The following is a 27,568-nucleotide window of genomic DNA, read 5'->3' as shown; positions in this document are numbered from 1 at the left end:
GTAACCTTGGATTGTAAACTGTCATGGTCAAAACATATTGATGCAACAGTAGCTAAGATGGGGAGAAGTCTGTCTATAATAATGCGCTGCTCTGCCTTCTTAAACTGTCAACAAGGCAGGTCATACAGGCCCTGGTTTCTACCTTCTTAACAGCACTATCAACAAGGCAGGTCCTACAGGCCCTAGTTTCTACCTTCTTAACAACACTATCAACAAGGCAGGTCCTACAGGTCCTAGTTTCTACCTTCTTAACAACACTATCAACAAGGCAGGTCCTACAGGTCCTAGTTTCTACCTTCTTAACAACACTATCAACAAGGCAGGTCCTACAGGCTCTAGTTTCTACCTTCTTAACAACACTATCAACAAGGCAGGTCCTACAGACCCTAGTTTCTACCTTCTTAACAACACTATCAACAAGGCAGGTCCTACAGGTCCTAGTTTCAACCTTCTTAACAACACTATCAACAAGGCAGGTCCTACAGGCTCTAGTTTCTACCTTCTTAACAACACTATCAACAAGGCAGGTCCTACAGGCCCTAGTTTCTACCTTCTTAACAACACTATCAACAAGGCAGGTCCTACAGGCCCTAGTTTCTACCTTCTAAACAACACTATCAACAAGGCAGTTCCTACAGGCTCCAGTTTTGTCGCACCTGGACTTCTGTTCAGGTGTTTGATCAGGTGCCACAAAGAGGGACCTCGGAAAATTACAATTGGCTCAGAACATGGCCCTTAAATGTATGCGGAGAGCTAACATTAGTAATATGCAGTGGTGTAAAGTACTTAAGTAAAAATACTTTAAAATACTACTTAAGTCGTTTTTAAGTGTATCTGCACTTTACTTTGGTATTTATATTTTTGGCAACTTTTCCTTTTCCCTCACTACATTTCTAAAGAAAATAATGTACTTCCTACTCCATACATTTCCCGAAAAGTAGTCTTTACATTTTGACAGGTAAAAAGGTCACACAAGAAAACATCTCTGGTCATCCCTACTGCCTCTGATCTGGAGGACTCACTAAACAGAGAACATCCCTGGTCATCCCTACTGCCTCTGATCTGAGGACTCACTAAACAGAGAACATCCCTGGTCATCCCTACTGCCTCTGATCTGGAGGACTCACTAAACAGAGAACATCCCTGATCATCCCTACTGCCTCTGATCTGGAGGACTCACTAAACAGAGAACATCCCTGGTCATCCCTACTGCCTCTGATCTGGAGGACTCACTAAACAGAGAACATCCCTGGTCATCCCTATTGCCTCTGATCTGGAGGACTCACTAAACAGAGAACAGCCCTGGTCATCCCTACTTCCTCTGATCTGGAGGACTCACTAAACAGAGAACATCCCTACTTCCTCTGATCTGGAGGACTCACTAAACAGAGAACATCCCTACTGCCTCTGATCTGGAGGACTCACTAAACAGAGAACAGCCCTGGTCATCCCTACTTCCTCTGATCTGGAGGACTCACTAAACAGAGAACATCCTTGGTCATCCCTACTTCCTCTGATCTGGAGGACTCACTAAACAGAGAACATCCCTGGGCATCCCTACTGCCTCTGATCTGGAGGACTCACTAAACAGAGAACATCCCTGATCATCCCTACTTCCTCTGATCTGGAGGACTCACTAAACAGAGAACATCCTTGGTCATCCCTACTTCCTCTGATCTGGAGGACTCACTAAACAGAGAACATCCCTGGTCATCCCTACTGCCTCTGATCTGGAGGACTCACTAAACAGAGAACATCCCTGGTCATCCCTACTTCCTCTGATCTGGAGGACTCACTAAACAGAGAACATCCTTGGTCATCCCTACTTCCTCTGATCTGGAGGACTCACTAAACAGAGAACAGCCCTGGTCATCCCTACTGCCTCTGATCTGGAGGACTCACTAAACAGAGAACAGCCCTGGTCATCCCTACTGCCTCTGATCTGGAGGACTCACTAAACAGAGAACATCCCTACTGCCTCTGATCTGGAGGACTCACTAAACACAAATGGGTCATATGCAAATTAGTCTGAGTGTTGGAGTGTGCCCCTGGCTATCTGTAAATAAAATAAAAACAAGGTTTGGTTGGTTTGCAAAATATAAGAAAGTTAACATGATTTATATTTTTACTTTTGATACTTAAATATATTTAAAACCAAATACTTTTACTCAAGTAGTATTTTACTAGGCCTCTTTCACTTTTACTTGAGTCATTTTGTATTAAGGTATATTTACTTTTATTCAAGACTGACAATTGAGTACTTTTTCCACCACTGGTATTATGCATGTAAATCTGACAAGGCTCAAAGTGGAGGAGAGATTGACTTCAGCACTACTCGTTTTGCAAGAAATGTTGACATGCTGAATGCACCGAGACGTCTGTTTAAACTATTAACACACCGCTCGGACACCCATACATTCCCCACAAGCCATCCCACCAAAAGGTCTCTTCAACAAGGATGTAGGCTCCTTACGCAATATCCTCGTGACGGGGTTAACGGTGACGAGAATACGCCCCAAACTCCAACACATGCGGCTGTAGCCGACTGAGCGCTCTACATTTTTCGTTTGTTACTCTCCACTCAGACACGCCAAAGGACCGCTCTGTATCAACAAGAGTTTCTGAAGTTGGTTGGGCAAACATTACAGCCGCATATATCTCCTTTGCGCGCTCTCTCTTCCACATAATGGATCATTCTAAATCAAATGCTGTCGCGGTTAACGTAGTGAACGGACATTCTAAAAGTGATGAAGCTTCGGGAACCGAATCCAAGATAGAGTCACCCGTGTTTTGCTGCGGCTGTCTGAGGCGGATCAGAGGCTGGATCCCCGTGCATTATAAAGAAGAGATCGGCCAAATTCTGAAACTAGCGGGACCGGTGGTGAGACTGCAGGCTAAGAACGTTGTCTCTAATAATTACCGGGTGTTACTGAAATGTCATTCCTTTAGATCACACCAAAGTAACTGTTGCAGTGATTGGTCCGTTGTTATGGTGATGATAATGTATTTTGTTTCTGAATCTTTAGTTGTTCCATATATTTTCTTTATAATATAAATATGAGTGTTGCTGAACTGCTATTCTTCTGCTCACATGAGGCATGATGATGGTGATAATTTCCTCTGTTCTCTCCAGGTTATATCCCAGCTAATGATCTTTCTGATCAGTTTTGTCAGCACCGTGTTCTGTGGTCACCTGGGGAAGACTGAGCTGGCTGGGGTGGCACTGGCTATAGCGGTGATACAATCCTACCTACCGTCCTACCTACCTACCTACCTACCTACCTACCTACCTACCTACCTACCTACCTACCTAAAAAACCTACCTACCTACCGACCTACCTACCTTCTTACCTACCTACCTACCTACCTACCTACCTATCTTCTTACCTACCTACCTACCTACCTACCTACCTACCTACCTACCTACCTACCTTCTTACCTTCTTACCTTCTTACCTACCTTCTTACCTACCTACCTACCTACCTACCTACCGTGGTAAGAACAAGGATGTGAACCCTTTGGAATTACCTGGATTTCTGCATAAATTGGTCAATCTGATCTTCCTCCTCTATAACAATAGACAAACACAGTCTGGTTAAACTAATAACCCACATACAATTATACGTTTTCATGTCTTTATTGAACAAACCATGTAAACAACTACCTAATACACACATAATAAGGGGTGAATGAGAATACATATAAATATATGGATGAGTGATGGCCGAGCGGCATAGGCAAGATGCAGTAGATGGTATAAATCAAACAATCAATCCAATTTATTTATATAGCCCTTCTTACATCAGCTGATATCTCAAAGTGCTGTACAAAAACACAGCCTAAAGCCCCAAACAGCAAGCATGGTCCTAGGGCTCATGTCCTCCGAGAGAGAGAACTAGAGAGAGAGAATTAGAGAGAGCATACTTAAATTCACACAGGACACCGGATAAGACAGGAGAAATACTCCAGAAATAACAGACTGACACTAGCCCCAATGACACAAACTATTGCAGCATAAATACTGGAGGCAGAGACAGGAGGGGTCGGGAGACACCGTGACCTCATCCGACGATACCCCCGGACAGGGCTAAACAGGCAGGATATACCCCCACCCACTTTGCCAAAGCACAGCCCCCACACCACTAGAGGGATATATTCAACCATCCACTTACCATCCTGAGACGAGGCTGAGTATAGCCCACAAAGATCTCTGCCACGGCACAACCCAACTCAACTCACTCAAGCGACGCACCCCTCCTAGAGACGGCATGGAAGAGCACCAGTAAGCCAGTGACCCAGCCCCTGTAATAGGGTTAGAGGCAGAGAATCCCAGTGGAAAGAGGGGAACTACCCAGGCAGAGACAGCAAGGGCGGTTCGTTGCTCCTGAGCCTTTCCGTTCACCTTAACACTCCTGGGCCAGACTACACTCAATCATATGAACCACTGAAGAGATGAGTCTCCAGTAACGACTTAAACGTTGAGACCGAGTCTACGTCTCTCACATGGGTAGGCAGACCATTCCATAAAAATGGAGCTCTATAGGAGAAAGCCCTGCCTCCAGCTGCTTGCTTAGAGATTCCTGGGACAATAAGGAGCCCTGCGTCGTGTGACCTTAGCGTACATGTAGGTATGTACGGCAGGACCAAATCGGAAAGATAGTTAGGAGCAAGCCCATGTAATGCTGTGTAGTTTATCAGTAAAAGCTTGAAATCAGCAGTTGCAGTAGTCTAACCTAGAAGTAAAAAATGCATGGATACATTTTTCTGCATCATTTTTGCAATGTTACGAAGATGGAAAAAAGCTGTCCTTTTAAGTCTTGATATGTTCGGCAAAAGAGAGATCAAGGTCCAGAGTAACGCCGAGTCCTTCACAGTTGTATTTGAGACGACTGTACAGCCATCAAGATGAATTGTCAGATTCAACAGAAGATCTCTTTGTTTCTTGGGACCTAGAACAAACATCTCTGTTTTGTCCGAGTTTAAAAGTAGAACATTTGCAGCCATCCACTTCCTTATGCCTGAAACACAGGCTTCCAGGGAGGGCAATTTTTTGGCTTCACCTTGTTTCATTGAAATGTACAGCTGTGTGTCATCCGCATAGCAGTGAAAAGTTAACATTATGTTTACGAATGACATCACCAAGAAGTAAAATATATAGTGAAAACAATAGTGGTCCTAAAACGGAGCCTTGAGGAACACCGAAATGTACAGTTGATTTGTCAGAGGACAAACCGTTCAGAGACAAACTGATGTCTTTCCTCCAGATAAGATCTAAACCAGGCCAGAACTTGTCCGTGTAGACCAATCTGAGTTTCCAATCTCTCCAAAAGAATGTGGTGATTGATGGTATCAAAAGCAGCACTAAGGTCTAGGAGCACGAGGACAGATGCAGAGTCTCGGTCTGAAGCCATTAGAAGGTAATTTACCACCTTTACAAGTGCAGTCTCAGTGCTATGATGAAAATACTGTGTATGCATATAATATGAGTAATGTAAGATATGTAAACATTATTAAAGTTGCATTATTTAGTGTGCATTTTATAATGTGTCTTGTGATCCATTTATTAAAGTGGCCTGTGATTGGGGCTCAATGTAGGCAGCAGCCACTCTAAGTGATTGCTGTTTAACAGTCTGGTGACCTTGAGCTAAAGCTGTTTTTCAGTCTCTCGGTCCCAGCTTTGATGGGACCTGTACTGACCTCGCCTTCTGGATGGTAGCGGTGTGAACAGGTAGTCGATGACATCAAGCTATCCAGGCCCTGAGGCAGCAAAGACTGATGAACATCAAGGCTTTTAGAAATACTTTTGTAACCCTTTCCAGCTTTATGCATGTCAACAATTCTTAATCTTAGGTCTTCTGAGATCTCATTTGTTCGAGGCATAGTTCACATCAGGCAATGCTTCATGTGAATAGTAAACTCACATTTTGTGAGTCTATTTTATATTCCAGTGCAGCTCGAACCAACATCTCCAATCTCATCTCATTGATTGGACTCCAGGATAGGTGACTCCTGACTCCAAATAGCCTAGGGGGTTTCACATTCTTTTTCCAACCTACACTGTGAATATTTAAGTTATGTATTCAATATAGGCAAGAAAAATGCAATAATTTGTGTGTTATTAGTTTAAGCACATTGTGTCTGTTGTGACTTAGAGGAAGATCAGATAACCAGGTAATTCCAAAGGGTTCACATACTTTTTCTTACAACTCTATCTATTTTATGCATCTATCTTATCCGTCTTTCTTATCCATCTATCTTATCCATCTATCTATCTATTTTATCCATCTATCTATCCATCTATCTATCTATTTTATCCATCTATCTATATATTTTATCCATCTATTTTATCCATCTATCTATATATTTTATCCATCTATTTTATCCATCTATCTTATCCATCTATCTATCTATTTTATCCATCTATTTTATCCATCTATCTTATCCATCCATCCATATTAACAAAAGTTGCGGTCACTTATAAATGTCCTTGTTTTTGAAAAAAACATTTTTTTGTCCATTAAAATAACATCAACTTGATCAGAAATACAGTGTAGACATGGTTAATGTTGTAAATGACTATTGGTGGCTGGAAACGGCAGATTTTCATGGAATATCTACATAGTCGTACAGAGGCCAGTAATCAGCAACCATCACCCCTGTGTTCCAATGGCACTTTGTGTTAGCTAATCCAAGTTTATAATTTTAAAGGCTAATTGATTATTAGAAAACCCTTTTACAATTATGTTAGCAGAGCTGAAAACTGTTGTTTTGATTAAAGAAGCAATAAAACTGGCCTTCTTTAGACTAGTTGAGTATGTGGAGCATCAGCAGTTGTGTTTTATTTTACCTTTATTTAACCAGGCAAGTCAGTTAAGAACAAATTCTTATTTTCAATGATGGCCTAGGAACAGTGGGTTAACTGCCTGTTCAGGGGCAGAACGACAGATTTGTACCTTGTCAGCTCGGGGTTTGAACTCGCAAACTTCCGGTTACTAGTCCAACGCTCTAACCACTAGGCTACCCTGCCGCCCGTGTGTTCAATTACAGGCTCAAAACAGCCAAAAACAAATACCTTTCTTCTGAAACTCGTCAGTCTATTCTTGTTCTGAGAAATGAGGGCTATGCCATGAGAGAAATTGCCAAGACTGTGAGATCTTGTACAACGCTGTGTACTACTCCCTTCACAGAACAGCGCAAACTGGCTCTAACCAGAATAGAAAGAGGAGTGGGAGGCCCCGGTGCACAACTGAGCAAGAGGGCAAGTACATTAGAGTGTCTAGTTTGAGAAACAGACACCTCACAAGTCCTCAACTGGCAGCTTCATTAAATAGTACCCACAAAACACCAGTCTCAACCTCAAAAGTGTAGAGGCGTCTCCGGGATGCTGGCTTTCTAGGGAGAGTTGCTCTATCCAGTGTCTGTGTTTTTTTATCCATCTTAATCTTTTATTTTTATTGGCCAGTCTGAGATATGGCTTTTTTTCTTTGCCTAGAAGGCCAGCAACCCAGAGTCATCTCCTCAATGGAGAGTCGTTTCTGGACGTTTTGAGCCTGTAATTGAACCCACAAATGCTGATGCTCCAGATTCTCAACTAGTCTAAAAAAGGCCAGTTTTATTGCTTCTTTAATCAGAACAACAGTTTTCAGCTGTACTAACATGATTGCAAAAGGGTTTTCTCATTTTAAAATGATAAACTTGGATTAGCTAACACAATGTGCCATTGGAACACAGGAGTGATGGTTGCTGATTATTGGCCTCTGTACGACTGTGTAGATTTTCCATTAAAAAATCTGCTGTTTCCAGCTACAATAGTAATTTACAACATTAACGATGTCTACACTGTCTTCCTGATCAATGATGTTTTTTAATGGAACAAAATGTACTTTTCTTTCAAAACAAGGACATTTCTAACTGACCACAAACTTTTGAAAGGTAGTGTGTATGTATGGCTGGGTTGGCGCTGGCTATAGCTGTGAGGAAAGACAACCTTCACAATACAGTTCAACAGAATACAGGACACGTCTATTTATCGAGCAGAGCAGGGATTATCTCTTGGTTTGCTCTTTGACAATCGTTGGTAATTAATAATAGGTCCATAGCAGTTAATGTCTCACAAACAATAACATAGAAAAGGATGTCTCTTTAACCCAGATCTTAGTTAATATGCTTTATGTAAACGGGATGTATTTTAAATAACTTTCCTTAATTTAATTAATGAAAGTTAGGCTGTAGTTTTTCCATTTATCTTCAGTGTAATTTTGTTAGTGTTCTCTGTATAGACGGAACATACACACCAAGCCTATACCTGGTTCATATCCAAGTGTTAGGGTTTTCTATAGGCGAAGGAGAGTCGGACCAAAATGCGACGTGTAGATTGCGATCCATGTTTAATAGACAGAAGTAAACACGAATCAAAATACAAAAAACAACAAACGTAACAAGAAAACCGAAAACAGCCTATACTAGTGTAAACTAACACCGAACAGGGACAGGAAAAGGACATAAGGACAATAAGGACAATCACCCACGAAACACTCAAAGAATATGGCTGCCTAAATATGGTTCCCAATCAGAGACAACGATAATCACCTGCCTTTGATTGAGAACCACTTCAGACAGCCATAGATTCACCTAGAACACCCCACTAAGCTACCATCCCAATACATGTGAAAAACCCCAAGACAAAACACACCACATACAAAAACCCATGTCACACCCTGGCCTGACAAAATAGATAAAGAAAAACACAAAATACTAAGACCAGGGCGTGAAAGAACCCCCCCCCCAAGGTGCAGACTCCCGGCCGCACACCTAAACCCATAGGGGAGGGTCCGGGTGGGCGTCTCTCCACGGTGGCAGCTCCGGCACGGGACATGGACCCCACTCTAACAAAGTCTTAGTCCCTCTTCCTCGCGTCCTTAGATAGGCCACCCTCGCCGCCGATGCTCCATGCTGACTGGTGGCTCTGGCTGCTCCATGCTGACTGGCGGGTCTGGCTGCTCCATGCTGACTGGCGGGTCTGGCTGCGCTGAACAGGCAGGAGACTCCAGTAGCGCTGTAGAGGAAGAAGGCTCTGGCAGCGCTAAACAGGCGGGAGACTCCGGCAGCGCAGGAGAGGAGGAAGGCTCTGGCAGCGCTGAACAGGCGGGAGAATCCGGCAGCACTGGACAGGCGAAGCGCATTGAAGGCCTGGTGCGTGGTGCTGGCACTGGTGGTACTGCGCGAGGACACGCACAGGAAGCCTGGTGCGGGGAGCTGCCACCGGAGGGCTGGTGTGTGATGTGGCACAGGATGGGCTGGACCGTGAAGGCGTACTGGAGATCTTGAGAGCAGGGCTGGCACAGGACGTGCAAGGCTAGGGAGGTGCACAGGAGACCTGGTGCGTGAGGCTGGCACAATCTTCACCAGCCGACTAACACGATGGCTCAGGTCTGACTCCTGACTCTGCCACACTCTCCTTGAGACCCCCCCCAAGAAATTTTTGGGGCTGACTCTCGGGCTTCCTTCCGCGCCGCCGTGCTTGTCTCTCCAACTCCATTCTCCTATAACCCTTTTCGCACTGCTCCAGCGAATACCAGGCGGACTCCGGCACTCTCCCTGGGTCGACCGCCCACCTGTCTATTTCCTCCCAAGTCATATACTCCAAACTTTGTTGCTCCTGCTGCCGCTGCCTATCACCACGCCGCTTGGTCCTGTTGTGGTGGGTGATTCTGTTACGGTTTTCTATAGGCGAAGGAGAGTCGGACCAAAATGCGGCGTGTAGATTTAGATCCATGTTTAATAGACAAAAGTAAACCTGAATCAAAATACAAAAAACAACAAACGTAACAAGAAAACCGAAAACAGCCTATACTGGTGTAAACTAACACCGAACAAGGACAGGAAAAGGACATAAGGACAATAAGGACAATCACCCACAAAACACTCAAAGAATATGGCTGCCTAAATATGGTTCCCAATCAGAGACAACGATAAACACCTGCCTTTGATTGAGAACCACTTCAGACAGCCATAGATTCACCTAGAACACCCCACTAAGCTACCATCCCAATACATGTGAAAAACCCCAAGACAAAACACACCACATACAAAACCCCATGTCACACCCTGGCCTGACTAAATAGATAAAGAAAAACACAAAATACTAAGACCAGGGCGTGGCACCAAGTCTATACCTGGTTCATATCCACCAAGTCTATACCTGGTTCATATCCACCAAGTCTATACCTGGTTCATATCCACCAAGTCTATACCTGGTTCATATCCACCAAGCCTATACCTGGTTCATATCCACCAACCTGGTTCATATCCACCAACCTGATTCATATCCACCAAGTCTATACCTGGTTCATATCCACCAAGTTTATACCTGGTTCATATCCACCAAGTCTATACCTGGTTCATATCCACCAAGTCTATACCTGGTTCATATCCACCAAGTCTATACCTGGTTCATATCCACCAAGACTATACCTGGTTCATATCCACCAAGTCTATACCTGTTTCATATCCACCAAGTCTACACCTGGTTCATATCCACCAAGTCTATACCTGTTTCATATCCAGTAACCTGTTTCATATCCACAAAGTCTATACCTGGTTCATATCCACCAAGTCTACACCTGGTTCATATCCACCAAGTCTATACCTGTTTCATATCCAGTAACCTGTTTCATATCCACAAAGTCTATACCTGGTTCATATCCACCAAGTCTATACCTGGTTCATATCCAGTAACCTGTTTCATATCGACCAAGTCTACACCTTGTTCATATCCACCAAGTCGATACCTGGTTCATATCCACCAAGTCTATACCTGGTTCATGTCCACCAAGTCTATATCTGGTTCATATCCACCAAGTCTATACCTGGTTCATATCCACCAAGTCTATACCTGGTTCATATCCACCAAGTCTACACCTGGTTCATATCCACTAACCTGGTTCATTTCCACCAAGCCTATACCTGGTTCATATCCACCAAGTCTATACCTGGTTCATATCCACCAAGTCTATACCTGGTTCATATCCACCAAGTCTATACCTGGTTCATGTCCACCAAGTCTATATCTGGTTCATATCCACCAAGTCTATACCTGGTTCATATCCACCAAGTCTACACCTGGTTCATATCCACCAAGTCTATACCCGGTTCATATCCACCAAGCCTATACCTGGTTCATATCCACCAAGTCTATACCTGGTTCATATCCACCAAGTCTACACCTGGTTCATATCCACTAACCTGGTTCATTTCCACCAAGTCTATACCTGGTTCATATCCACCAAGTCTATACCTGGTTCATATCCACCAAGTCTATACCTGGTTCATATCCACCAACCTGGTTCATATCCACCAAGTCTATACCTGGTTCATATCCACCAACCTGGTTCATATCCACCAAGTCTATACCTGGTTCATATCCACCAAGTCTATACCTGGTTCATATCCACCAAGACTATACCTGGTTCATATCCACCAAGTCTATATCTGGTTCATATCCACCAAGTCTATACCTGGTTCATATCCACCAAGTCTATACCTGGTTCATATCCACCAAGACTATACCTGGTTCATATCCACCAAGACTATACCTGGTTCATATCCACCAAGACTATACCTGGTTCATATCCACCAAGACTATACCTGGTTCATATCCACCAAGTCTATACCTGGTTCATATACACCAAGCCTATACCTGGTTCATATCCACCAAGCCTATACCTGGTTTATATCCACCAACCTGGTTCATATCCACCAACCTGATTCATATCCACCAAGTCTATACCTGGTTCATATCCACCAAGTTTATACCTGGTTCATATCCACCAAGTCTATACCTGGTTCATATCCACCAAGTCTATACCTGGTTCATATCCACCAAGACTATACCTGGTTCATATACACCAAGTCTATACCTGGTTCATATCCACCAAACCTATACCTGGTTCATATCCACCAAGCCTATACCTGGTTTATATCCACCAACCTGGTTCATATCCACCAACCTGATTCATATCCACCAAGTCTATACCTGGTTCATATCCACCAAGTTTATACCTGGTTCATATCCACCAAGTCTATACCTGGTTCATATCCACCAAGTCTATACCTGGTTCATATTCACCAAGTCTATACCTGGTTCATATCCACCAAGTCTATACCTGGTTCATATCCACCAAGTCTATACCTGGTTCATATCCACCAAGTCTACACCTGGTTCATATCCACCAAGTCTATACCTGGTTCATATCCACAAACCTGGTTCATATCCACCAAGTCTATATCTGGTTCATGTCCACCAAGTCTATATCTGGTTCATATCCACCAAGTCTATACCTGGTTCATATCCACCAAGTCTATACCTGGTTCATATCCACCAAGACTATACCTGGTTCATATCCACCAAGTCTACACCTGGTTCATATCCACCAAGTCTATACCTGGTTCATATCCACCAAGTCTATACCTGGTTCATATCCACAAACCTGGTTCATATCCACCAAGTCTATATCTGGTTCATGTCCACCAAGTCTATATCTGGTTCATATCCACCAAGTCTATACCTGTTTCATATCCACCAAGTCTATACCTGGTTCATATCCACCAAGTCTATACCTGTTTCATATCCACCAAGTCTATACCTGGTTAATTTCCACCAAGTCTATATCTGGTTCATATGTACCTGCCTCTTCTGGTTGTCTCCAGGTGATCAATGTCACCGGCCTCTCCATTGGCTCTGGCCTGGCATCAGCCTGTGACACTCTCATATCTCAGGTACGTTCCCTGGACAGGTGTGCTCACCTGAATTGGTTTACTGTTGATATTCTGTCTTTCTGTGGTCATTGGTGGATTGGGATGGTCACTCTTATCAATGTGTGAATATATCATCCAGGAAAGGTTTGGGAGCGTTAATCTTCTCGCTATCTCTCTGCCCCCCCTCTGTCTCTCTGTGGTCATTGGTGGATTGGGATGGTCACTCTTATCAATGTGTGAATATATCATCCAGGAAAGGTTTGGGAGCGTTAATCTTCTCGCTATCTCTCTGCCCCCTCTGTCTCTCTGTGGTCATTGGTGGATTGGGATGGTCACTCTTATCAATGTGTGAATATATCATCCAGGAAAGGTTTGGGAGCGTTAATCTTCTCGCTATCTCTCTGCCCCCCCTCTGTCTCTCTGTGGTCATTGGTGGATTGGGATGGTCACTCTTATCAATGTGTGAATATATCATCCAGGAAAGGTTTGGGAGCGTTAATCTTCTCGCTATCTCTCTGCCCCCCTCTGTCTCTCTGTGGTCATTGGTGGATTGGGATGGTCACTCTTATCAATGTGTGAATATATCATCCAGGAAAGGTTTGGGAGCGTTAATCTTCTCGCTATCTCTCTGCCCCCCTCTGTCTCTCTGTGGTCATTGGTGGATTGGGATGGTCACTCTTATCAATGTGTGAATATATCATCCAGGAAAGGTTTGGGAGCGTTAATCTTCTCGCTATCTCTCTGCCCCCTCTGTCTCTCTGTGGTCATTGGTGGATTGGGATGGTCACTCTTATCAATGTGTGAATATATCATCCAGGAAAGGTTTGGGAGCGTTAATCTTCTCGCTATCTCTCTGCCCCCCCTCTGTCTCTCTGTGGTCATTGGTGGATTGGGATGGTCACTCTTATCAATGTGTGAATATATCATCCAGGAAAGGTTTGGGAGCGTTAATCTTCTCGCTATCTCTCTGCCCCCCTCTGTCTCTCTGTGGTCATTGGTGGATTGGGATGGTCACTCTTATCAATGTGTGAATATATCATCCAGGAAAGGTTTGGGAGCGTTAATCTTCTCGCTATCTCTCTGCCCCCCTCTGTCTCTCTGTGGTCATTGGTGGATTGGGATGGTCACTCTTATCAATGTGTGAATATATCATCCAGGAAAGGTTTGGGAGCGTTAATCTTCTCGCTATCTCTCTGCCCCCCTCTGTCTCTCTGTGGTCATTGGTGGATTGGGATGGTCACTCTTATCAATGTGTGAATATATCATCCAGGAAAGGTTTGGGAGCGTTAATCTTCTCGCTATCTCTCTGCCCCCTCTGTCTCTCTGTGGTCATTGGTGGATTGGGATGGTCACTCTTATCAATGTGTGAATATATCATCCAGGAAAGGTTTGGGAGCGTTAATCTTCTCGCTATCTCTCTGCCCCCCTCTGTCTCTCTGTGGTCATTGGTGGATTGGGATGGTCACTCTTATCAATGTGTGAATATATCATCCAGGAAAGGTTTGGGAGCGTTAATCTTCTCGCTATCTCTCTGCCCCCCTCTGTCTCTCTGTGGTCATTGGTGGATTGGGATGGTCACTCTTATCAATGTGTGAATATATCATCCAGGAAAGGTTTGGGAGCGTTAATCTTCTCGCTATCTCTCTGCCCCCCTCTGTCTCTCTGTGGTCATTGGTGGATTGGGATGGTCACTCTTATCAATGTGTGAATATATCATCCAGGAAAGGTTTGGGAGCGTTAATCTTCTCGCTATCTCTCTGCCCCCCTCTGTCTCTCTGTGGTCATTGGTGGATTGGGATGGTCACTCTTATCAATGTGTGAATATATCATCCAGGAAAGGTTTGGGAGCGTTAATCTTCTCGCTATCTCTCTGCCCCCTCTGTCTCTCTGTGGTCATTGGTGGATTGGGATGGTCACTCTTATCAATGTGTGAATATATCATCCAGTGTTTGTCTTTTATGGAAAGGTTTGGGAGCGTTAATCTTCTCGCTATCTCTCTGCCCCCCTCTGTCTCTCTCACTTTCTCTCACTTTTTCTCTCTCTCTCTCTCTCTCTCTGTCTCTCTCTCTCTCTCTCTGTGTAGACATTTGGGAGTGGTAATATGAATCGTGTTGGCATGATTCTACAAAGGGGGTTCTGATTCTGCTTCTGGCCTGCTTCCCCTGCTGGGCTCTCCTCATAAACACTGAACCCATCCTATTGGCTGTTAAACAGAGCCCGGAGGTCGCCAGGTCAGACAGAAGCGCACTCACACACCACGCACACAAAATGTCACTGTGCTGTTCTAACTGAACCACCTGACTACATAATTTAACTGTACTAACTGAACCATCTGACTACATAACGTCACTGTACTAACTGAACCATCTGACTACATAATGTCACTGTGCTAACTGAACCATCTGACTACATAATGTCACTGTGCTAACTGAACCATCTGACTACATAACGTCACTGTGCTAACTGAACCATCTGACTACATAATGTCACTGTGCAACTGAACCATCTGACTACATAATGTCACTGTGCAAACTGAACCATCTGACTACATAATGTCACTGTACTAACTGAACCATCTGACTACATAATGTCACTGTGCTGTACTAACTGAACCATCTGACTACATAATGTCACTGTACTAACTGAATCATCTGACTACATAACGCCACTGTGCTAACTGAACCATCTGACTACATTATGTCACTGTACTAACTGAACCATCTGACTACATTATGTCACTGTGCTGTACTAACTGAACCATCTGACTACATAATGTCACTGTGCTAACTGAACCATCTGACTACATAATGTCACTGTGCTAACTGAACCATCTGACTACATAATGTCACTGTGCTAACTGAACCATCTGACTACATAATGTCACTGTACTGACTGAACCATCTGACTACATAATGTCACTGTGCTTTACTAACTGAACCATCTGACTACATAATGTCACTGTGCTTTACTAACTGAACCATCTGACTACATAATGTCACTGTACTAACTTAAACATCTGACTACATTACGCCACTGTACTAACTGAACCATCTGACTACATAATGTCACTGTACTAACTGAACCATCTGACTACATTACATCACTGAACTAACTGAACCATCTGACTACATAATGTCACTGTACTAACTTAAACATCTGACTACATTACGCCACTGAACTAACTGAACCATCTGACTACATAACGTAACTGTACTAACTGAACCATCTGACTACATAATGTCACTGTGCTTTACTAACTGAACCATCTGACTACATAACATCACTGTACTAACTGAACCATCTGACTACATAATGTCACTGTACTGACTGAACCATCTGACTACATTACATCACTGTACTAACTGAACCATCTGACTACATAATGTCACTGTGCTGTACTAACTGAACCATCTGACTACATAATGTCACTGTACTAACTGAACCATCTGACTACATAATGTCACTGTGCTAACTGAACCATCTGACTACATAATGTCACTGAACTAACTGAACAATCTGACTACATTACGTCACTGTACTAACTGAATCATCTGACTACATAATGTCACTGTACTAACTGAACCATCTGACTACATAATGTCACTGTACTAACTGAACCATCTGACTACATAATGTCACTGTGCTTTACTAACTGAACCATCTGACTACATAACATCACTGTACTAACTGAACCATCTGACTACATAATGTCACTGTACTGACTGAATCATCTGACTACATTACATCACTGTACTAACTGAACCATCTGACTACATAATGTCACTGTGCTGTGCTAACTGAACCTTCTGACTACATAACGTCACTGTGCTTTACTAACTGAACCATCTGACTACATAATGTCACTGTACTAACTGAACCATCTGACTACATAATGTCACTGTACTAACTGAACCATCTGACTACATAATGTCACTTTACTAACTGAACCATCTGACTACATAATGTCACTGTACTAACTGAACCATCTGACTACATAATGTCACTGTACTAACTGAACCATCTGACTACATAACGTCACTGTGCTTTACTAACTAAACCATCTGACTACATAATGTCACTGTGCTGTACTAACTGAACCATCTGACTACATAATGTCACTGTACTAACTGAACCATCTGACTACATAATGTCACTGTACTAACTGAACCATCTGACTACATAATGTCACTGTGCTTTACTAACTGAACCATCTGACTACATAATGTCACTGTACTAACTGAACCATCTGACTACATAATGTCACTGTACTAACTGAACCATCTGACTACATAACGTCACTGTGCTGTACTAACTGAACCATCTGACTACATAATGTCACTGTACTAACTGAACCATCTGACTACATAACGTCACTGTGCTTTACTAACTGAACCATCTGACTACATAACGCCACTGTGCTTTAATAACTGAACCATCTGACTACATTACATCACTGTACTAACTGAACCATCTGACTACATAATGTCACTGTACTAACTGAACCATCTGACTACATAATGTCACTGTGCTTTACTAACTGAACCATCTGACTACATAACGCCACTGTGCTTTAATAACTGAACCATCTGACTACATAACGCCACTGTGCTTTACTAACTGAACCATCTGACTACATAATGTCACTGTGCTGTACTAACTGAACCATCTGACTACATAATGTCACTGTACTAACTGAACCATCTGACTACATAATGTCACTGTGCTTTACTAACTGAACCATCTGACTACATAATGTCACTTTGCTAACTGAACCATCTGACTACATAACGTCACTGTGCTGTACTAACTGAACCATCTGACTACATAATGTCACTGAACCATCTGACTACATAATGTCACTGTGCTAACTGAACCATCTGACTACATTACATCACTGTACTAACTGAACCATCTGACTACATAATGTCACTGTGCTTTACTTACTGAACCATCTGACTACATAACGCCACTGTGCTTTAATAACGGAACCATCTGACTACATAATGTCACTGTGCTAACTGAACCATCTGACTACATTACGCCACTGTACTAACTGAACCATCTGACTACATAATGTCACTGAACCATCTGACTACATAATGTCACTGTGCTGTACTTACTGAACCATCTGACTACATAATGTCACTGTACTAACTGAACCATCTGACTACATAATGTCACTGTGCTTTACTAACTGAACCATCTGACTACATAATGTCACTGTACTAACTGACTACATAATGTCACTGTACTAACTGAACCATCTGACTACATAATGTCACTGAACCATCTGACTACATAATGTCACTGTGCTAACTGAACCATCTGACTACATTACATCACTGTACTAACTGAACCATCTGACTACATAATGTCACTGTACTAACTGAACCATCTGACTACATAATGTCACTGTACTAACTGACTACATAATGTCACTGTACTAACTGAACCATCTGACTACATAATGTCACTGAACCATCTGACTACATAATGTCACTGTGCTAACTGAACCATCTGACTACATTACATCACTGTACTAACTGAACCATCTGACTACATAATGTCACTGTACTAACTGAACCATCTGACTACATAATGTCACTGTACTAACTGACTACATAATGTCACTGTACTAACTGAACCATCTGACTACATAATGTCACTGAACCATCTGACTACATAATGTCACTGTGCTAACTGAACCATCTGACTACATAATGTCACTGTGCTAACTGAACCATCTGACTACATAATGTCACTGTACTAACGGAACCATCTGACTACATAATGTCACTGAAACATCTGACTACATAATGTCACTGTGCTAACTGAACCATCTGACTACATTACATCACTGTACTAACTGAACCATCTGACTGCATCATGTCACTGTGCTTTACTTACTGAACCATCTGACTACATAACGCCACTGTGCTTTAATAACTGAACCATCTGACTACATAACGTCACTGTGCTAACTGAACCATCTGACTACATTACGCCACTGTACTAACTGAACCATCTGACTACATAATGTCAATGTGCTGTACTAACTGAACCATCTGACTACATAATGTCACTGTACTAACTGAACCATCTGACTACATAATGTCACTGTGCTTTACTAACTGAACCATCTGACTACATAATGTCACTGTACTAACTGACTACATAATGTCACTGTACTAACTGAACCATCTGACTACATAATGTCACTGAACCATCTGACTACATAATGTCACTGTGCTAACTGAACCATCTGACTATATTACATCACTGTACTAACTGAACCATCTGACTACATAATGTCACTGTACTAACTGAACCATCTGACTACATAATGTCACTGAACCATCTGACTACATAATGTCACTGTGCTAACTGAACCATCTGACTACATTACATCACTATACTAACTGAACCATCTGACTACATAATGTCACTGTACTAACTGAACCATCTGACTACATAATGTCACTGTACTAACTGACTACATAATGTCACTGTACTAACTGAACCATCTGACTACATAATGTCACTGAACCATCTGACTACATAATGTCACTGTGCTAACTGACTACATAATGTCACTGTACTAACTGAACCATCTGACTACATAATGTCACTGAACCATCTGACTACATAATGTCACTGTGCTAACTGAACCATCTGACTACATTACATCACTATACTAACTGAACCATCTGACTACATAATGTCACTGTACTAACTGAACCATCTGACTACATAATGTCACTGTACTAACTGACTACATAATGTCACTGTACTAACTGAACCATCTGACTACATAATGTCACTGAACCATCTGACTACATAATGTCACTGTGCTAACTGAACCATCTGACTACATAATGTCACTGTGCTAACTGAACCATCTGACTACATAATGTCACTGTACTAACTGAACCATCTGACTTCTTAGAGCATATAGCATCATGATTCATTGTGATTCAACGTGATTCAACATCTTGTTTTCCAGGCTCTCCCAGCTGTATGTGATGATCTTCATGCCAGCCTTGCCGGTGAGTTCTCTCTGACATTTCTGTCTCTGTTGTCTTGCTGCTCTCCTCTGTCTGCTCTCTCTCTCTCTCTCTCTCTCTCTCTCTCTCTCTCTCTCTCTCTCTCTCTCATCTCTCTGTCTCTCTCTCTCTCTCTCTACATGCCTTCTCTCTTTCTCTCTTCTATTCACTCTCTATTCTCATCTCAGACTCCTCTCTGTCTCTGCAGGCTGCCTTCATGTTCCTGCTGCAGGGGAAATATCTGCAGAATCAGGTGCAGTGTATTACAGCCCCATCATCAGGAGGACATGTCTTTAGATAATGTATTGATCTGGAGGACATGTCTTTAGATAATGTATTGATCAGGAAGACATGGCCTTTGATAATGTATTGATCAGGAGGACAGGTCTTTTTGTAATGTATTGATCTGGAGGACATGTCTTTAGATAATGTATTGATCTGGATGACATGTCTTTAGATAATGTATTGATCAGACAGACATGGCCTTTGATAATGTATTGATCAGGAGGACAGGTCTTTTTTGTAATGTATTGATCTGGAGGACATGTCTTTAGATAATGTATTGATCAGGAGGACATGTCTTTAGATAATGTATTGATCTGGATGACATGTCTTTAGATAATGTATTGATCAGACAGACATGGCCTTTGATAATGCATTGATCTGGAGGACAGGTCTTTACATAATGTATTGATTAGGAGTACATGTCTATAGATAATGTATTGATCAGGAGGACATGTCTTTAAATAATGTATTGATCAGGAGGATGTCTTTAGATTATGTATTGATCTTGAGGACATGTCTTTAGAAAATGTATTGAGCTTTAGGACAGGTCTTCAGATAATCTATTGATCTGGATGACAAATCAAATCAAATCAAATCAAATTTTATTTGTCACATACACATGGTTAGCAGATGTTAATGCGAGTGTAGCGAAATGCTTGTGCTTCTAGTTCCGACAATGCAGTAATAACCAACAAGTAATCTAACTAACAATTCCTAAACTACTGTCTTATACACAGTGTAAGGGGATAAAGAATATGTACATAAGGATATATGAATGAGTGATGGTACAGAGCAGCATAGGCAAGATACAGTAGATGGTATCGAGTACAGTATATACATATGGGATGAGTATGTAAACAAAGTGGCATAGTTAAAGTGGCTAGTGATACATGTATTACATAAGGATGCAGTCGATGATATAGAGTACAGTATATAGGTATGCATATGAGATGAATAATGTAGGGTAAGTAACATTATATAAGGTAGCATTGTTTAAAGTGGCTAGTGATATATTTACATCATTTCCCATCAATTCCCATTATTAAAGTGGCTGGAGTTGAGTCAGTGTCAGTGTGTTGGCAGCAGCCACTCAATGTTAGTGGTGGCTGTTTAACAGTCTGATGGCCTTGAGATAGAAGCTGTTTTTCAGTCTCTCGGTCCCAGCTTTGATGCACCTGTACTGACCTCGCCTTCTGGATGATAGCGGGGTGAACAGGCAGTGGCTCGGGTGGTTGATGTCCTTGATGATCTTTATGGCCTTCCTGTAACATCGGGTGGTGTAGGTGTCCTGGAGGGCAGGTAGTTTGCCCCGGTGATGCGTTGTGCAGACCTCACTACCCTCTGGAGAGTAGCAAGTTTTAAGTTCCTCGGCGTACACATCACAGAGAAACTGAATTGGTCCACCCACACAGACAGCATCGTGAAGAAGGCGCAGCAGCACCTCTTCAACCTCAGGAGGGTGAAGAAATTCGGCTTGTCACCAAAAGCACTCACAAACTTCTACAGATGCACAATCGAGAGTATCCTGTCGGGCTGTATCACCGCCTGGTACGGCAACTGCTCCGCCCACAACCGTAAGGCTCTCCAGAGGGTAGTGAGGTCTGCACAACGCATCACCGGGGGCAAACTACCTGCCCTCCAGGACACCTTCCTATGCCACAGGAAGGCCATGAAGATCATCAAGGACAACAACATTACATTTACATTTACATTTAAGTCATTTAGCAGACGCTCTTATCCAGAGCGACTTACAAATTGGTGAATTCACCTTCTGACATCCAGTGGAACAGCCACTTTACAATAGTGCATCTAAATCATTAAGGGGGAGGGGGGTGAGAAGGATTACTTATCCTATCCTAGGTATTCCTTGAAGAGGTGGGGTTTCAGGTGTCTCCGGAAGGTGGTGATTGACTCCGCTGTCCTGGCGTCGTGAGGGAGTTTGTTCCACCATTGGGGGGCCAGAGCAGCGAACAGTTTTGACTGGGCTGAGCGGGAACTGTACTTCCTCAGTGGTAGGGAGGCGAACAGGCCAGAGGTGGATGAACGCAGTGCCCTTGTTTGGGTGTAGGGCCTGATCAGAGCCTGGAGGTACTGCGGTGCCGTTCCCCTCACAGCTCCGTAGGCAAGCACCATGGTCTTGTAGCGGATGCGAGCTTCAACTGGAAGCCAGTGGAGAGAGCGGAGGAGCGGGGTGACGTGAGAGAACTTGGGAAGGTTGAACACCAGACGGGCTGCGGCGTTCTGGATGAGTTGTAGGGGTTTAATGGCACAGGCAGGGAGCCCAGCCAACAGCGAGTTGCAGTAATCCAGACGGGAGATGACAAGTGCCTGGATTAGGACCTGCGCCGCTTCCTGTGTGAGGCCGCTTCCTGTGTAACATCGGGTGGTGTAGGTGTCCTGGAGGGCAGGTAGTTTGCCCCCGATGATGCGTTGTGCAGACCTCACTACCCTCTGGAGAGCCTTACGGTTGAGGGCGGAGCAGTTGCCGTACCAGGCGGTGATACAGCCCGCCAGGATGCTCTCGATGTGCATCTGTAGAAGTTTGTGAGTGCTTTTGGTGACAAGCCGAATTTCTTCAGCCTCCTGAGGTTGAAGAGGTGCTGCTGCGCCTTCTTCACGATGCTGTCTGTGTGAGTGGACCAATTCAGTTTGTCTGTGATGTGTATGCCGAGGAACTTAAAACTTGCTACTCTCTCCACTACTGTTCCATCGATGTGTATAGTGGGGTGTTCCCTCTGCTGTTTCCTGAAGTCCACAATCATCTCCTTAGTTTTGTTGACGGTGATTGTGAGGTTATTTTCCTGACACCACACTCCGAGGGCCCTCACCTCCTCCCTGTAGGCCGTCTCGTCGTTGTTGGTAATCAAGCCTACCACTGTTGTGTCGTCCGCAAACTTGATGATTGAGTTGGAGGCGTGCGTGGCCACGCAGTCGTGGGTGAACAGGGAGTACAGGAGAGGGCTCAGAACGCACCCTTGTGGGGCCCCAGTGTTGAGGATCAGCGGGGAGGAGATGTTGTTACCTACCCTCACCACCTGGGGGCGGCCCGTCAGGAAGTCCAGTACCCAGTTGCACAGGGCGGGGTCGAGACCCAGGGTCTCCAGCTTGATGACGAGCTTGGAGGGTACTATGGTGTTGAATGGCGAGCTGTAGTCGATGAACAGCATTCTCACATAGGTATTCCTATTGTCCAGATGGGGTAGGGCAGTGTGCGGTGTGGTTGAGATTGCATCGTCTGTGGACCTATTTGAGCGGTAAGCAAATTGGAGTGGGTCTAGGGTGTCAGGTAGGGTGGAGGTGATATGGTCCTTGACAAGTCTCTCAAAGCACTTCATGATGACGGAAGTGAGTGCTACGGGCGGTAGTCGTTTAACTCAGTTACCTTAGCTTTCTTGGGAACAGGAACGATGGTGGCCCTCTTGAAGCATGTGGGAACAGCAGACTGGTATAGGGATTGATTGAATATGTCCGTAAACACACCAGCCAGCTGGTCTGCGCATGCTCTGAGGGCGCGGCTGGGGATGCCGTCTGGGCCTGCAGCCTTGCGAGGGTTAACACATTTAAATGTTTTACTCACCTCGGCTGCAGTGAAGGAGAGACCGCATTTTCCGTTGCAGGCAGTGTCAGTGGCACTGTATTGTCCTCAAAGCGGGCAAAAAGTTATTTAGTCTGCCTGGGAGCAAGACATCCTGGTCCGTGACTGGGCTGGATTTCTTCCTGTAGTCCGTGATTGACTGTAGACCCTGCCACATGCCTCTTGTGTCTGAGCCGTTGAATTGGGATTCTACTTTGTCTCTATACTGACGCTTAGCTTGTTTGATAGCCTTACGGAGGGAATAGCTGCATTGTTTGTATTCAGACATGTTACCAGACACCTTGCCCTGATTGAAAGCAGTGGTTCGTGCTTTCAGTTTCACGCGAATGCTGCCATCAATCCAAGGTTTCTGGTTAGGGAATGTTTTAATCGTTGCTATGGGAATGACATCTTCAACGCACGTTCTAATGAACTCGCACACCGAATCAGCGTATTCGTCAATGTTGTTATTTGACGCAATACGAAACATGTCCCAGTCCACGTGATGGAAGCAGTCTTGGAGTGTGGAGTCAGCTTGGTCGGACCAGCGTTGGACAGACCTCAGCGTGGGAGCTTCTTTTTTTAGCTTTTGTCTGTAGGCAGGTATCAGCAAAATGGAGTCGTGGTCAGCTTTTCCGAAAGGGGGCGGGGCAGGGCCTTATATGCGTCGCGGAAGTTAGAGTAACAGTGATCCAAGGTTTTTCCGCCCCTGGTTGCGCAATCGATATGCTGATAAAATTTAGGAGTCTTGTTTTCAGATTAGCCTTGTTAAAATCCCCAACAACGATGAATGCAGCCTCCGGATAAATGGTTTCCAGTTTGCAAAGAGTTAAATAAAGTTCGTTCAGAGCCATCGATGTGTTTGCTTTGGGTGGGATATATACGGCTGTGATTATAATCGAAGAGAATTCTCTTGGTAGATAATGCGGTCTACATTTGATTGTGAGGAATTCTAAATCAGGTGAACAGAAGGATTTGAGTTCCTGTATGTTTCTTTCATCGCACCATGCCTCGTGGCTTCCGGCGCCGACAGAGATGGCCGGCTCGTCTCGCGTTCCTAGGAAACTATGCAGTTTTTTTGTTTTTTTACGTGTTATTTCTTACATTAGTACACCAGGTCTTTAGATAATGTATTTTATTTATTTTTCCTTTATTTAACCAGGCAAGTCAGTTAACCCTCCCTTCGTCCTCGTATTCTGTCTAGTCCCCGCGTCCTCCTGTGTCACCCTGTCCCGTCCTGGCTAAAGGCCCAATGTGTGACAGTAGGCGTGTGAACAGCCTTTGCAGATGTATTTCTTACACCAGCAGCACACCGTGTGTGTCTTGGAGTCCTTCTTGGGTGTGCAGAGCTGACACCTCTTCCTCTTACGGTGGCCGGGGCAACGAGCGGGGCAGTGGCCGTGCCAGCAGCGGGGCCCTCGCGCTGTTGATCACGAGGCGCTGCTGCTGCCACCGCCGTAGCACTCTTTAGGACTTTGACAAGCGCTGACGCCGCTTCGGTGCGGGGCAGATGCTGCCTTCTTTGGATCAGCGGCTTCACAAGTGCCTTTCCCAGCTGCTCGAGGAACACCCTGCGCTTGTTCTGCTTGCGAGGCATCCAGTCTGGCTTGATCTCTCGCCATATGACAAAGGCGTTGTAGGAGGACACGTCGAGGATGTTGTGGAAGATGACCAGGGGCCAGCGGGCAGTCATCCGTCTGCAGCTGTAGGTGCCGACCACCTTGTCTAGGTTGTCCACAGTTGTAGTCTAGGATGACGGCCGGCTTCCTGTCGCGGCGATCGCTAATGTGGCCCTATATGTGCAGCGTGCTCAAAAGTAGCACGTTCTTGTTTTTCTTTGCCAGGTAGGAAACCAGAGTGGCGGTGGGCGTGAAGGCGAACCTGGAGGACAGGACCTGTCTGCCCCTGGACTCGAGCAGCGCGGGCGGGAGCTCGGCCTTGTTCTTTCTCACCGTGCCCACCATGGTGAGGTTCCTCTCGAGGAGCCGCTGGCCCAGGTTGTAGGAGGTGAAGAAGTTGTCGCAGCTGACGTTGCGACCGCTCAGCCCCGTTGTGAGATCGAGGACGACGCGCATCCCCTGGTTCTTCTCAGGGCCTCCGCCGGCCGCCTTGCCGGTGTACACTTGCATCTTCCAAGCGTAGCTGGACTTGGCGTTGCAGGCCATCCATGACTTGATGCCGTATTTCGCTGGCTTGCTGGGGATGTACTGACGGAAAGGACAGCGGCCTTTTGGAAAGGGGACAAGAGATTAGTGTCGTTACTGTGTCACGGGGGCCAAGGGCCTTTTGTGTTACACACGCTGCCAGTGCTGCTACGCACACACACACAAGCACAGTACCTCTGAACGGGACCAGTTGCTCGTCCACTGTCACGTCGGGCCCCGGGTTGTAGAGGGCCGGCAGCCGCGCTCCCACAGGTCCCAGACCTCCCGGCTGCGAGTTTGTCCGTGGCGAGTCTGGCGGGTCTCGACTGGCGGCCGTCGACCGCAGCAGCCTCGAATACCTGTGAAAGACCTTGAGCGGCATGGTGGCTAGGAACACGGTCCTGCCGCTCTCGGCGTCCCACAGGCTTGCCGCGGCCTCGCCTCGGGACCTGTAGACGCCCGCTAGGATCAGCAGCCCTACGTAGGCGCGCAGGTCCGTGGCGTCCATGGGTCGCCAGCCGTCGCCGTATTTTCTGGCCCCGTGCAGGTTCGTCATTTCCACAATTATCCTTTCTATCGCCGGTGTGACAAGCAGGTGGAAGGCGGACACAATGTCGCGGGCCTGGATCGTGGCATAGGCCGTGGGGCCCGGAGTCTGGTCCGGCCCGGGCGTGGCCATAGGCCACGGGGACCACTCGATTTTGCCGTTTTTCGACAGCAATGGTGTCTCCCGTTGGTCCGGGGCCGAGGTGATCTCTTCCTCGCATCGGTCCTCGTGCTCGTCCTCGGGCTCGTCCTCAGGCGGCTCTTCCTCGGGCTCTTCCTCAGAAGAGGGAGAAGAGGCATCGTCAACCCCGCGGTGCTCGGGGTTGTATTCCTCCCCGTCTGTGTGTGTGTGTATGTGTGTGTGGCTGGGTGCCGCTGACAATATTAGTATCCTCTCTTCGTAGGGCCGGCCGGCCGGCTTACGCTGGAGACCGAGACCCGAAAATGCACGAGGCTCGCTTGCGCGCGTGTGTAGCCGTGAGCAGTTGACCCACCCCACCCGAGCAACAATAACACTCGGCTGCTCTCTAGCACACAGCGGAGCACGTCTGGACCTGTGCAGCGGCTGGCTGGGTCGCTCTGACCCACGAGCACTCTACTACGCTCAATGGCATACACCTTGCCAGTGGCTGACAGGGTCGCTCTGACTCACAGAGCACAGAGCGCAGAGCACAACTATAACACTTGGCTGCTCTCTAGCACACAGCGGGGCACGTCTGGACCTGTGTAGCAGCTGGCAGGGTCTCTCTGACCCACGAGCGCAGAGCGGGGAGGCCGGAGCACAGAGCGCAGAGCGGGGAGCCGGACACAACCTCACCACACTCGCAGACACTCTACTACGCTCAACGGCATACGCCTCGCCAGTGGCTGGCAGGGTCGCTCTGAGCGCAGAGCGCCACTCTAACACTTTGGCTGCTCTCTAGCACACAGTGAGGCACGTCCGGACCTGTGTAGCGGCTGGCTGAGTCGCTCTGACCCAAGAGCGGCGAGCCCAGAGCACAGAGCACAGAGCGGGGTGCCGGGCACAGCCTCGCCACACTCGCAGACTCTCTACTACGCTCAACGGCACACGCCTCGCCAGTGGCTGGCAGGTTCGCTCTGACCCGTGAGCGCAGAGCGCAGAGCGGGGGAACCGGGCACAACCTCCCCACACTGGCAGACTCTCTACTACGCTCAACGGCACACGCCTCGCCAGTGGCTGGCACGGTCGCTCTGACCCG

The 27,568-nt window shown here is 45.4% G+C and overlaps 1 pseudogene; it reads left to right on the top strand.

Moving 5' to 3' along the window:
- Positions 1-2,686: 2,686 nt before the first annotated feature.
- LOC135530260 (multidrug and toxin extrusion protein 1-like) overlaps positions 2,687-27,568 on the top strand; it is a 94,669-nt pseudogene continuing 69,787 nt past the window's right edge.

This window comes from Oncorhynchus masou, unplaced genomic scaffold (genome assembly GCF_036934945.1).
Source record: "Oncorhynchus masou masou isolate Uvic2021 unplaced genomic scaffold, UVic_Omas_1.1 unplaced_scaffold_1305, whole genome shotgun sequence".
NCBI lineage: Eukaryota > Metazoa > Chordata > Actinopteri > Salmoniformes > Salmonidae > Oncorhynchus > Oncorhynchus masou.
Note: the sequence above shows the minus strand (reverse complement) of the source record. Positions and strands in the feature narration are given on the sequence as shown.